The sequence below is a fragment of the Mustela lutreola genome, chromosome 1 (assembly GCF_030435805.1).
Source record: "Mustela lutreola isolate mMusLut2 chromosome 1, mMusLut2.pri, whole genome shotgun sequence".
Lineage (NCBI taxonomy): Eukaryota > Metazoa > Chordata > Mammalia > Carnivora > Mustelidae > Mustela > Mustela lutreola.
In genome coordinates this window covers 23,891,779-23,905,652 of record NC_081290.1, presented here as the reverse complement: position 1 = coordinate 23,905,652, position 13,874 = coordinate 23,891,779, and the positions used below count along the sequence as shown (strand labels likewise).

The 13,874-nt window shown below is 36.6% G+C and overlaps 1 protein-coding gene across 5 annotated transcripts in view; it reads right to left on the bottom strand.

The window, feature by feature from the left end:
* CLOCK (clock circadian regulator) overlaps window positions 1-13,874 on the bottom strand; it is a 130,634-nt gene that overhangs the window by 85,232 nt on the left and 31,528 nt on the right. The window lies entirely within an intron of this gene.

Genomic DNA, 13,874 nt, shown 5'->3' with positions numbered 1-13,874 from the left:
TAGTTTCGGCAAAATGATGAGGCAGGGGTCATATAAATTAAAGAATTTCAATAAATGGGGCACCTGAATGGCTCAGTCGGTTAGCGTCTGACTTCAACTTAGGTCATGATTTCAGGGTCCTAGGACTGAGCCCTTCATCAGGCTCCTCACTCATTGGAGTCTACTTGTCTCTCTCCCTCTGCCCCAGCCCCCATTTGCACACACTTGCTCTCGCTCTCTCAAATAAATAGTGAAATCTTTAAAACAAACAAACAAACAAACAAAAAACAAAAAAAAAAAAGAATTTTAATAAATATACTAAGATAACTACACAGAACCTGGTGATTAATAATCAGAAGTGCATTTCAGGAAGCAGTTGAGAGTATCATCCAAATTTTGGCTTGGACATATCTACGGGTTGGATAGGAAACAGGAAGAATAAGCTGGAGGAAAATGAGAACTAATGACATTGAAAGCAGTGGCTACTATTGAACACTTATTGTGTGCCCCTCATTCCTCAGTCTTCTCTCATTTAATACTCTCAATAATCATATGAGGTAAACTCTTTATTATTAGCTCCATTTTACTGATGAGGAAGCTAAAAAACAAAGACTATAGGTAAACTAAGCAATAAAGCTAAGATATGAACATAGATAGTTCAGCTTGAACTATGCTCTTAATCACTATGTTACAGATACCTCATATATATTTCAGATGATGGATTCAGTTTTATACATATTGTGTTTGAGATACCTAAGAGATATGCAAGAGGAAAAACATCCAGTGGATGGGTAGAAGTGAGCTTAGCATTCAAGATAGAACTGGATGAAGATGTAAATCGGGAACCATCAAAATAAACATGTAAATTAAAGACACTGATGGGATAGTCTAAGAAAAACATATAAGAAAGGCTAAGGCTGACACTTGATAAAAAATTCATATTTCAGAATCCAGAAGATTAATAAAATGGGAAGGAGGCAGAGCAAGGAACTTAAAGAAATGAGCTCTGCCTATACTTCGAAAACTATAAAACATTAATGAAAAAAACTGAAGATGACACAAACTGAGTGATATTCCATGATCATGGATTGGAAGAATTAATATTGTTAAAATATCCATACTACCCCTAAACTGAATCCAGAGATTCAGTTTAATACCCATCAAAATATCAGTCGTATTTTTCACAGAATTAGAACAAATGATGCCAACTACATGTTGGCATAATCCTGGAACCACAAAAGACTCCAAATAGCCAGAGCAATCTTGAGAAAAGAACAAAGCTGGAGATATCATTTTCAGAGATTTCAAGATATACGATAAAACTATAGTTATCCAAACAATATGATACCAGCACAAAGATGGACAAAGAGATCAATGGAACAGAACGGAGAACACAGGAAAAAAAAAAAAAAAAAAAGCAAAAAACCCATGCATATATGGTTAATTAATCTACAACAAAGGAGGAGAGAATATAGACAGTGTTTTCAATAGATGGTACTGGGAAATGGAATATTACTCAGCCATAAGAAAGATGTTGCTATCTGTGACAATATGGATGGACCAAAAGGGCATTAACCTAAGTGAAATAAGCAGACAAATACCATATGATTTCACTTACATATATGGAAGCTTAAAAAACAAATGAACAAATAAAAAAAGAAAAAACAGAAACAGACCCATAAATACAAAGAACAAACTGGTAGTTGCCAGAGGTAGAGGTGCCCATCAAATGATGTGCAAAATAGGGGAAGGGGAATAGGAGATACAGGATTCCAGTTACAAAATGAATACAGTCAATGGTGTTGTCACAGTGCCGTATGGTGACAAATAGTAGTTACTCTTTTGGTGAGCACAGCATAATGTATAGAACTGTCCATCACGATGCTGTACACCTGAAATTCATGTAACACAGTGTGTAAACTATACTTCAATAAAACAAAATTTTTAAGTAATGTAAATAAGAATCAGAGGCACCTGGGTGGCTCAGTGGGTTAAGCCTCTGCCTTTGGTTCAGGTCATGATCACAGGGTCCTGGGATCAAGCCCCGAATTAGGCTCTCTGCTCAGCGGGGAGCCTGTTTCCCCCTCTCTCTCTGCCTGCCTCTCTGCCTACTTGTGATCTCTGTCAAATAAATAAGTAAATAAATAATCTTTAATTTAAATAAGAATCAAACAAATAAAAAAAGAAATGGGCTCTGAAAACAGATTTCTTAGGTATGTATTATAGCTCAGTCCCTTTATCAGCTGTGGGTCTCAGACTAGTCAGTTCATCTCTACGCATCGTTGTTGTTTTTTTTTTTTCATTTTTAAAAAGGAGATATGACAGTAGGTACATGCCGTTGTTCTGAGGATTAAATATGTTCCATGTTTAGGACAGCATATAGAAAACAGCAAAAGATTTTTTTTTTATTTTTTTAAAATTTCTTTTCAGCTTTCCAGAATTCATTGTTTATGCACCACACCCAGTACACCATGCAATACATGCCGTCCATAATACCCACCACCAGACTCACCCAACATCCCACCCCACTCCCCTCCAAAACCCTCAGTTTGTTTCTCAGAGTTGGGGGAAATTGGATGGGGAGACAAACCATGACAGACTGTGGACTCTGAGCAAATGAATTTTAAATATGATTAGTGCTAATATTATCAATTAGATGAGATGGCAAAGGATCAAAGAGACAGAAGAAAGCCAAGAAGGATTAGCTATCCCTAAAATTAAAGGAAAGGAATGTTTTTAGAATTTGACAATGTTAATATTGCAGTGCAGATGAGACAATGACTCTAAAATGTCCATTGTATTTAATAACAAAAGAATTTGATACCTTTGGTGAAGGAGATATGAAACAGACACTGAGTACTGCTTTAAGAGAGTAAACTGGAAACCCCTTCCTTAAAGTTTGATGAGAGAAAGTTTAGTGAGATTTATCAATAGCCTGAAAATATTTATACCCTTTGATCCAGTAATTTTACTTTGAGAAAAAAGGGAACAATCAAAGGTATAGCCAAATTCTGTATTCATTGCACTACTGTGCAAAATCTGTGTAAAGTTAGAAAGAATTTAAGCATCTAATAATAGCAGTTAACAGTGGCACCAAGATATATCAAACATAAATCGAAATAAGCCAAAAGTAAAACTGTAGTTAAGTAGCTTATGAATTTTTAATATTCTTCTTTAGTACATTCTAAAATTTCTTGCATGAGCATGCATGATTATTATAATTAGAAAAACTGAAGTGCTGCCTTTTTTTTTTTAATTGTCCAACATTAGAGCCCTGATACTTCAGGAACATAAATTACATGTTTATCCACTCCAGAAAACAAAGTATGAGTAACAAAATAACATGTTATTGTTAAAAAATAAGAGCAACAGGGGCTATTTTCCTATGTACTGTTGAAATAGTTTAAAGAAAACACTTTTAATTTCACCTAAATATCAATAATCTTTAAATTATTAATTTTAAATGATTAACTCAGGAACTTGGGTTTAAGAAATGGAAACTACAATAGATCTTTTTCTAACCTAATAACCTACTGACCCACTGACCTACTTTGGAATTTAGGTCAGTTAAATCTGATATCACAGATTATTTCTGGAGCTGATGGATCTACTAACATTAATTAAAAGTAGTGCTGAAACTTAACTGACTGGGATAATACAAAATCCAAGCAGTAATCCTCACTACGTTTATCATGATTTATGAAAAACTCTAACTTGCTTCTGCAGATCACTCAATGTTTGTATCATAACTGAAAAGATAATTATTCTTAAGAGAACAATTTTAACTTGTGAAGATTCAAATACTTTTTAAATTAATTAACATATCAGTAAAGATGAAATTAAATAGTTCTTAACTTACTCAATACTAAATGGGAACATTAGCCTACCCCTATGTAGAATGGAGATAAAATATTAGCAAGATGAAGAACATTCTTACCTCTCTATATAGGAGTTTCTGAAACTAACTGAAACTGAGAACTGACAGTAAGAACAAGAAACACACCCCAAAGCAAACTTGAACTATAAACCAGACGAAATTTTGGCTCCAGACAAAAAACAAACGGCCAGAACTATTGTCTTTCAAAGGTCTAAATGTGAAGTATTTTTGAAGCTTCATTAAATAAAGAAATATTTAAAAACTAGTACAACATTCTTAGTAGGACACACAAGACTATTCCAATGATTCAATTAATGTGTTTCTTCAAATAATGCCTGAGATCCCTACTCATGTAGCGGACTATTCTGGTCCACAGAATATTAGGAGCATCTTATTCCTTTGTCAGAGAGGAGCCTGAGGGCTGAGCCTGTCCCCAGCCTCCACTGCGTCCTACAGAAGATCTGAAGGTACAGAACTGAAGTCTGAGTCCAAGTGAATTACACAGGAACCAGTTACCACAACCCTGAAGCTACACTCCACAGCCCTCCTGCCCCCACACCAGGACTCTTTACTAGGCTCAGAAGGAAGATAGAGGGGACCCTGTGGTAGACAAAATAATGGCGCCACTAAAAGGATCATTCATGCCCTAATCTCTAGAGACTGTAAAATGTCACTTTACATGGCAAAAAAGGACTTCGCAGATGTGATTAAGGTTAAAGATCTTGAGATGGGGAGATTATCCTGAATTACCTGTGGGTGTAGTGCGATCATGTGAGTCTCTAAAAGCGGAGGACCTTTCAGATACATGCACCCTTATGTTTACAGCAGCATTATTTACAATAGCCGAATTATGGAAGCAGCCCAAGTGTCTATTCATAGATGAAGCGATAAAGAAAATGTAGTATATACATATGTATGTAGAGGTGTACACACACACACTGGAATATCATTCAGCCATAAAAAAGAATGAAATCTTACCATTTACAACAACATGGATGGAGCTATAGAGTATAATGCTAAATCTGAGAAAGACAAATGCCATATGACTTCATATACCGTACTACCATATGACTTCACTCATATGTGGAAACAAAACAAATGAGCCAAAGGAAAAAGAGAGGGAGAGAGGGGCAAAGGGAGGGAGGGAAGAGAGACAGACAAACAAGAAACAGACCCTTGACTCTAGAGAACAAACTAGTGGTTCACAGAGGGGAGGGGAGGTGGGATGGGTGCAAGAGGCATAGGGGATCCCGGAGCGCACTTGTGTGATGAGCACAGCGTGCTGTGTGGAAGTCTCCAGTCACTCCCTTGTACACCTGAAACTAACGCAACACTGCATGTTAACTGAACTGGAAATAAAATTGAAAAACTTAAAACAAACAAGCAAACAAGAAACACCAGAGACCTTTCCTGGCTGTGGTCAGAGAATTTATGAAACCGAGAAAAAGGGTCAGAAAGATACAATGTTGTTGGGTTTGAAGGTGGAAGAAAGGGGCCATAACACAAGGAATATGAGGCTTCAAGAAGCTTAAAAACACAAGAAACAGATTCTCCTTGGAAAAAGAGGAAGGAATTTTCCAGAAAGGAATGCACAATGCACCCCTGCTGACACCTTGAATTTAGCCCAGTGAGACCCATGTGGCACTTCTGAGCTTCAGAACTGACTGTAAGACAATACATTTTTACAGTTTTATGTCATTAAGTGGTAATTTGTAGGACAGAAACAGAAACAATGCAAATCCACGTATGTCTGGCTGCTCTTGATAAATTTGCCTTTCGCAAATCTCTCTCCCTCAATATTTACAATAACCTGCCTTAGAAACCATCAAGACTAATGCCATTATGCCCTACTTTCCTTTTATATCAGTTACTAAAAGAGGCCCAAGACCCTCCTCCCCCCTCCAACACACAATTACCTGGATTCTTGTCCTTACACACTCTTTATAGCCCTACATTGATCCCTTTTCCCTTCCTTTCCCAATTTCCAAACTCCTTTAACTGTGTTCTCTGGAACTCATAGTGCTATCATTAACAAAATCTCCCACTTCCTCAATATATTCTTGCACACTCTCTTTGCCTTGCTTGCACCCAATTAAACCCCACTCTCCTCTAGAAGTTCTGCTCTAACTCCAGTCCTTTCAAATGACATCTGTTTTCCTCTCCCATGTCACAGATGACCAAGTCCTGGTGGTGAGGTGGACCTCCTTGTTCCTCACTGTCACTGCTGAATTATTCCCTTCTCAGGTCTCCAGATGATGTCAGCTGCAACCCTCTCTGTGTTAGAACTGCTCATAAACTCCCAAAATAAACCCTCTTGTTCCTTCAGGACTGTTACTCTCTCCACATTTTCTCTCCTCCAAAATCCTTCCAGCTCATTCCCCTGAGTTATTCTAGAACTCACCATTAGAAATAATCACATGCCTCTCCATATTCTCTGTTTCAAACACTGATCCCTCCATAGTGCACACAAGCTGAGATAGCTAGCATGTGATCTGCTTGATTCAAAAACACAAAAAACAGATTTTTTTAAAATTGGCAGTACAGCTCTTATTTATTTATGCCTCTGACTTTTTCCCCCCCAACCTCTTCTAGCCTCCTAATCTTTGCTGGGCCTCCACAATGTCTCATCCCAGAAAAGGCACAAAGGAACAAAGCAAGTTTATCTGAGATGGCCAGGAAATATCAGACAGAAATGCTTACTTCTTTTCAGTGTTTGTCTAAATGCCCTCCTTTTTGCCACTGAATCCTTTGTACATTTATCATGGATAAGCCACTCCATGAGACGTTCTGTAGCAAAATGCAATGACTGCTTACAACTCTATACAGCGCAAATCATACTGATGATAAAAACTTCTTAAAATTCCAACTTACAGCATTTATTAATACAGGCACAAATCACACAAATACTGAAAAACATGTGGAGGGGAAACCAGGCTTCTGAAGGTGACATCTCTTGCCACATTGCACAGTACCAATTTTCCTTTCTAACTTCCTATTTCTCTACCCTCATCCCCCATTCCATCCTCACTGTAGACATACTCCCTATTCTTGAACCACAGTGAACTTCTCACCAGTCCCAGGAGGTAGCAAACAAAAAGACCCCTGGGTAAGCCAAGGTCCACACGTCAATGCCCAACCTATTATCAACAAAAAAACTTCTGAATAAACCAGAATTAACATTCACAGGAAATCACATTGTCATTCACATCAGGATTCAATTAATCAGTATATAAAATTCATGTTGTTAGTGAAAAACTAAACGGATATACCACGTATTAGTTTGCTATGGCTTCTAAAACATGTGACCACAAACTTAATGGAATGAAAAAAACACAAATTTATTCTCTCCCAGTTCCAACCCCACTGGGCTAAACTCAAGGTGTCAGCAGGGCTACGTTCCTCTCTGGAAACTTTAGCAAAAACTGTTTCCTTGCCTTTACAACCTTCTCAAAGCTTCTCACCTTCCTTGGCTAATGGCTCCCCTCCTCAATCTTCAAACCCAGCAGCAGGCCATATGCTTCTCAAGCTGCCATCTCTTCTGCCTCCCTTTTCCCTTACAAAGACCCTAGTAATTGATCACAATGGGCCCACCCCGATAATCCAAGAGAACCTTCCCAACTGTAATTCCTCTTTGCCAATCAACCTAATATAATCACAGGTTCTGGGAGTTAGGGAATGGACATCTTGAAGGACCATTATTCTCCTACCACATTCATTGACCAAAGAAGTCTCTCTTTGGTGAGGACAAAATTAAGTATCTTTGGGGAAGATAAGACATTAAAGAACAATTTGATCCATCAATAGATAAAGGCCACACCACCAGAGCAGGTAGTTTGTAACCTTTTTTGTTTTTTGGTATTTTATTACTGAAGTATTGTAACTTCTGAGCTATCTTTTCGTTTTCTGTTTCTTCAAGGAAACTGAAGAAAAATGTAGATGATAATTCATGTTCTAGGAACATATTAGGAATTCAACTGCAACTTTCAAGCCTAACACTATTGCTATATGGCCCCAAGAGGCTCTATGTCTGCTCTGGATGGCAAAAGTTAGTTTAATGTCCAAAAGAATATGAAAGCATTCTTTCCCTTTTGGACAATTATTTCATGTGCTATACTGAGTTTTAAAAAAAGGCATAATTTCTAAGCGTCAAACATTTGTCCAAAGAAGATAAATTAAATTTGGTCCTTTGTGGATTGGCCCGTTTTAAAAAGACAAGTGTATGTAAATTTCTCTTTTCTCCCCAAGATTTTACTTATTTATTTCAGACAGGGAGCGAGCAAGTGAGGGATGGAACAGAACAAGAAAATACCTAAGCAGACTCTCACTGGGCACATGGAGCCTGATGTAGGGCTCCATCCCACAACCCATGAGATCAGGACCTGAGCCAAAACCAAAAGTCAGTCGCTTAACCGAGTCACCCAGGTGCCCCTGGGTATATGTAAATTTCTGAGCTGGATCTGAGGAAGGGGAGAAGAGAGGGAAGGAGAGAAATGGAAAGGAAAGGGAGAGCGAGAATGAATGAATAAAACGTATCAACCTAGAAGTACAGAATTTTATTAGTGATAAAAATTTCCAGGGACCTGTTATTAAGTAGTAGTATGAAATAACAGGCTTAGGGGCTAGCTCATGACTTATTTAATAACTTAAAACTATTATGTACAAATATGACAATGCCACCAGACCCATGTAAAATGCCACTAAACATATATCAATTTTTAAGGCCACAAGTATTCCTCTTTTTGCAGTATAATCCCTTTATAAAATAGGCAGTTGTTCTGACCTATTAAAACTTGGGTTAACTGCCAGGTTGCTTTTGTGTAACCAAGTAGGCCAAACAAGTTCACAACTATCTGAACACTAGTTCAAATATGTTTAGATGGATCCTGAACCACAGATTATTTAGAAAACTACCATACAACATTTCTTCACTGAAATAATTATTATATCTACACTTTAAGATAAAATTTACTCCCTTTACATTTTAAGATTTTGCAGTATGACTCATATGCTATCCATTTCCACTTTTCTGTCTTATCCTTATTTACCTTCAAAACTCTGAAATAAATATGTGTAGGTCTCTTAGTTGACTATTAACTACTTTTTAAACCTGATTAAGCAGATTTAAACTGACTGCCATATCCTCACCTGAAATGTTAAGGTCTTAGAAAAGGGCAGAATTTTAGACTTGGTAAAAGGGAAAATGCAGTCTTGACTAGTACAATGTCTGTAAGAAACTACACATTAAAAAAAGTATGCATCTGCAAAGAACTGGAAGGAAATAGACACAAAACAAAGTGATCTGCTGTAATATGGAACTTCAATTTTTTACAATGTTGTTGTTTGCTTTCATAGTTTAAAATATTTGCAGCAAACATATTAATTGACATAACACTATGAGTAAAAATGGATGGGGAGGTGGTATATTAAATATGTCCTCTGAGAAAAGTTAATAAGAAGCAATTTACTTTTAACACTAATACTCTCTGATATATTAGATGGTAGGTAACAGTTAACTGACAGAATTAAATTTCCTAATATTCCTAACAATCCTGAAATCTAACAGAGGCTGTATTATAATTATCAAACTAAACATCAGATGACTCTTTCCACTGGACTATTGTAAAAACAAAAAAAAAGCAACTATCAATTAGTCCTTGTTATAGTGCTTGCCTATAACAAGGCAATTTAATTCCTTACTTCCTTGCTCATTAAAAGCTAAGATTTGAGCTTTCTAAATTTGTTCTATCCTTTCTTAACGATTTAAAAGGTTGAGATATAAACCCCTCCTCCAATCGCCATGCCTGTAAAAATAAAAAGCTGGAAACATTCGCACCCTTATAAACCTTATGTATATTTTTCTTCTGGAATCAATCATTTCCTACCTTGTGTTAAAATCATTACACACGTGCTCTTTTAACTACACTAGATTTCAAACCCCCAGAGAGCAGCGTCAGTGATACCGCACTTTTCTATGTATATCACGTATTGTAGTAAAGACTAAATAGTAAAGATTTAGTCTTGATTAATCCCCTGAACTTTCTGCACACTCCATCACCTGAAAAGAATTATTAGAAAGGTAGTGTTCTCTTGCAGGAGGAAATAGGAGGTGAGTGAAGGTGTGCATACTCCTTTGTCTGCTGTCAGGTAAGCACAAACCAGACCAAAAGGCCCTTCTATTCCTTTTCCCTTCCAAGGCTAGACTCCATCTAAGTCAATCAGCATCTCCTGGCTAAGGACAGAGTGGGCCTTCAGAGGACCTGGAGAAGTTGATGTAATCTGGGGAGTTTCTAGTGGTCTGCAAGACCGGGTCAAAATCCAAAGAAAACCCTAGAATGTGGACTCTAAAGAGTCCTACAAAACCCAAGGAATCCAACTCTTTCAGCTGAATACAATCTACAACCACATAAAACTCACACCGGTATGACCTAATTGCAAACTGTAAATGCCCCCCAAGATGACTGGACCCTCACAAGTGAAAAGATGAGTATAAAGAGTACACCAGATGTTAAATTTTCTGACATGCTCCAGGTTGTTTTCCTGTCCCGTGAGTAGAAACAGAGCCCATAGTAGAGGCAAACTGACAGAAAAGACAATTCATTTTCCAATATTAAAAAGTCCATGTTTGTAAACACACAGAACAAGATCTACAAGATTAAACAGTGTTAATAGCAGCTATCTCTGGAGAGGGACATGAAATAAAAGTTTAATTTTCAAAGGAGGTTTTCACTTACATACATATTGTATTGTTTTCATCTTTCATGAGCATCAGTTTACTTTGGTAATTTTAAAAAAATACTAAGTAAAATGCTGCAATGTGATTCTATTTTGTTCAAAAAGGATTAAAAGACCCACATGGAATTCAGATGAAAAATAAATGCCATTTTGCAGAAACTTAGCTACTTCAGGCTTACAGTTCACACAAAAATAATGTCCCAAAAGATTTTTCACCTAGTGGCTTCAGTAGTCACTTACTGATCATTATCTTGATCCATTATTTCATCAGAAGTTGCACTGTGGGGGCACCTGGGTGGCTCAGTGGGTTAAAGCCTCTGCCTTCGGCTCAGGTCATGATCCCAGGGTTCTGGGATCGAGCCCCGCGTCAGGCTCTCTGCTCCGCAGGGAACCTGCTTTCTCCCCTCTCTCTCTCTGCCTGCCTCTCTGCCTACTTGTGACTTTTCTCTCTCTGTCAAATAAATAAAATCTTTAAAAAAAAAAAAAAAAAGAAGTTGCACTGTGGTGAGTTTCTAATCCTATTATTTTCTCAACATTTCTTATCAGCTGTGATTCTTCCACATAGGTAAACTTTCCCTCTTAACTATTTGGTTATCCTGGAATATAATCTGTGCAGAAAAACATTAAATGGTTGATTCTTTCATTTATAAATGATTTTCAGAGTAATGACCTGATACCCAGAGGAATTTTTAAATATTATGATGAACTTCTGGAATCTTATATGTGTATCAACCTACTACAGTCATTACATTTCTTATACCTATTTTTATGAAAATTTGCAAACACACAGAAAAGTAAAAAGAATAATATAATTATTAACCTACAAATCACCTATTTTCAACAATAATCAAATCATAGTCAATCTGGTTACATCTATACTGCCCCTTCTCTATTCCTCCCCTCCCTCCTTTGTATTATTAAAAGTAAACCCCCAAAACTGTATCACTGCATCTGTAAATACCCCAGTGTGAATCTATAAATTATAAGGACCAATCAAAAACATAACCACAATATCATTACCCTCGCTTAAAAAGTTAACAGAGATGTATAAGACCTCCATACACAAAATAAAATTCTGAGATTCTGAAACTCTCAATACTGAAAAATGTCCAATATACCTAATTTTATCTATAGATCTGATATTAAGCTGGCCAATATAAATATTAAATAAATAATATTAAACTTGCTTTTTTAAAAAACTTGCTCGCTATAAAGAAGGTTATCTATTTAGGAAACTGACAGGTTGACTATAAAATTTTTATTGAGATTCAAAATACCAATAAAAACCAAGGCACTTGTGAAGAACATAATTGGAGGATTTAAAGCTACAGTAATTAGAAGAGTGGGGCACTGGCACAACAACAGCCCAATGGAACAGAAGAGCCCAAAAACAGACCCACGAATAAATACCCATCTGAATTGCAACAAAGGCACTAGGGCCTTACCACAGGGAAAGGATAATCTTTTCTTCAACAAACAATGTTTGACAAAATGGGTTTCCATATGGAAAATAAAATGAATGAGGAACCTTACCATATGCTATGCCTAAATCTAAGTGTAAAGGTTAAAACAATCAGGTTTGTAAGAGAGAACATACAAGAATATCTTCTTGGCTTTGGGATAGACAAAGATTTCTTAAAACACAAAAAGCAAAAACCATAAAAGAACTATTTGGTAAAATGAATTTTATTAAATTTAAGAAATTTTCTTAATAAAGACACACTACTGGGGCACCTGGGTGGCTCAGTCGGTTAAGTGTCTGCCTTTGGCTCAGGTCATGATGCCAGAGTGCTGGGATCAAGTCCTGCATCAGGCTCTCTGCTCAGCAGGGAGCCTGCTTCTCCCCTCCCTCTGCCTGCCCTCCTGTCTGCCACTCTGCCTACTTGTGCTCTATCAAAAAAAAAAAAAAAAAAAAAAACTTTTACAAATAAAGATACACTGTTAAAAAAGTAAAGAAGTAGGATACAAATCTTCAATACTTAATCCAACAAAAAACTTACCCTAGAAATAAAGAACTCCTACCAATCCATAAGATAAACAACTCAACAGAAAAATGGTCAAATGACATGAAAAGGCATTTCTCAAAAGAGGATATCCAAATGGTCAATAGCATACAAACATGTGCTAAATCCTTAAAGACAGCAGGGAATTTCAAATTAAAACTCCAATAATTTTTTCACCACATATATGGCAAAGAAGCTAATATTAAAAAACACTAATAATTTTAACTGCTGGTGAGGATGTAGAGCAATGAGAACCCTTGTACACTGTTGATAGGTACAAAGAATTCCAACCATTTTCAAAAACTAGGGGCACCCATTAAAGTGCAACAGTGAAATACCGTGATCAACAATTTCACTCTTAGATATTCACTCAAAAAAAAAAAAAAAAATGCATGTATATGTGCACCAAAAGACATGCTCAAGAATATCCACAGCAACATTGTTTATAATAGCTAAAAACTGATAATGATCCAAATGTTCATCAACAGTAGATAGAATGGATAAACTGAGGCAATATACAATGAAGTATTACAAAGCAATGCAAAAGAATAAGTTAATGTTGTGTGAATCAACATAGGTGACTCACATAAACAAGATATTGATCAAAAAAGACAGTCAAAAGATGGTTAACAATAGACAATACTAATGAATAGTAAATGGAGTTAGAATAATAGTTACCTTTGGAAATGTGTGTTGACTGTCAGGGGGCATGAAGGAGGCTCCTAGGTTGATGAAAATATTCTATATCTTGATCTTGGTTAAACAAGTGTTGACTTCATAAAATTTAATCAAAAGGATACTCAAGATTTATCCACTTTATAAAAAGCGTGGTTTAATTCAATGCAAAAAGTTTTAAAAGTTAGCAATACTGTATTAGTCCCTTAATTTAAAAATTTTTAACTTTCTGGTTGTTTTACTTGGTAAAATTCAAATCTAGGAAAACTAGATTTCTACATCAGTTTGCTTCTTAATTGGCTATTAAAAGATGTATTTACTTCCTTTATCAGTACAGTTAATGAAGAATGATCTTGATAGACTGATCTTTCCCAAATTATGAAGGCAACAGAAGGTCTAGGTTGAAGTTAGACCCATCCCATTATTTACAACCTAAAAATTGTAAGACGACTTTTTTTTTTTCTTCTGAGACAATGTGTGTGTGCAAGTAGAGGGAGGGGCAGAGGGAGATGGGGAAAGAATACTCAAGCAGACTCCTTGTGGAGCACAGAGCCCAATGCTCGGCTCAATCCCAGAACCCTGAGACTGTGACCCAAGCAGAAACCAAG